Source organism: Limulus polyphemus, unplaced genomic scaffold (genome assembly GCF_000517525.1).
Source record: "Limulus polyphemus unplaced genomic scaffold, Limulus_polyphemus-2.1.2 Scaffold6014, whole genome shotgun sequence".
In the NCBI taxonomy this organism is placed as follows: Eukaryota; Metazoa; Arthropoda; class Merostomata; order Xiphosura; family Limulidae; genus Limulus; species Limulus polyphemus.
The window spans coordinates 1-990 of record NW_013671624.1 but is presented as its reverse complement, the minus strand read 5'-3'; positions in this window follow the sequence as shown (position 1 = coordinate 990).

The window sequence follows — 990 nt, the reverse complement described above, 5'->3', positions numbered from 1 at the left end:
CCCAAAACTTCAGTCTGTGATGTTGTAGTGAAAGTTATTGAAACAAAAAAGAGGCGGGTCTTTTGGATACCTTCTCAGTTACTGCTAAACTGTAGAAGATTATTAACATTAACTTTAATAATATTATTATTCATCCTCGGGTACGTGGGCTTTTATGGTGACTTAGCTAATCCTATGATTTCCAAAATGGCTATTTTTCAAAATTATTCTTAAAAAAAGAAAAAAGGGGGTTCACATCCTTTTATATTCCAGTTATGCCAAATGTTTGAAATGGTCACCCCCAAGTTTACATGAAACAAACTTAAGAACTATTTACTTATATATATTTGTAAATGAAACACCCTGGTTGTGATGCTTTTTCCTGTTAGTACCAGAACACTGATGGTCCAAATATACAATCACAATACCGATAGTTAACTACTAGAAGTAAACGTTCACAATACCGATAGTAAACTACTAGAAGTAAACGTTCACAATACCGATAGTAAACTACTAGAAGTAAACGTTCACAATACCGATAGTAAACTACTAGAAGTAAACGTTCACAATACCGATAGTAAACTACTAGAAGTAAACGTTCACAATACCGATAGTAAACTACTAGAAGTAAACGTTCACAATACCGATAGTAAACTACTAGAAGTAAACGTTCACAATACCGATAGTAAACTACTAGAAGTAAACGTTCACAATACCGATAGTAAACTACTAGAAGTAAACAATCACAATACCGATAGTGAACCACTAGAAGTAAACAATCACAATACCGACAGTGAACCACTAGAAGTAAACAATCACAATACCGACAGTGAACCACTAGAAGTAAACAATCACAATACCGACAGTGAACCACTAGAAGTAAACAATCACAATACCGACAGTGAACCACTAGAAGTAAACAATCACAATACCGACAGTGAACCACTAGAAGTAAACAATCACAATACCGACAGTGAACCACTAGAAGTAAACAATCACAATACCGACAGT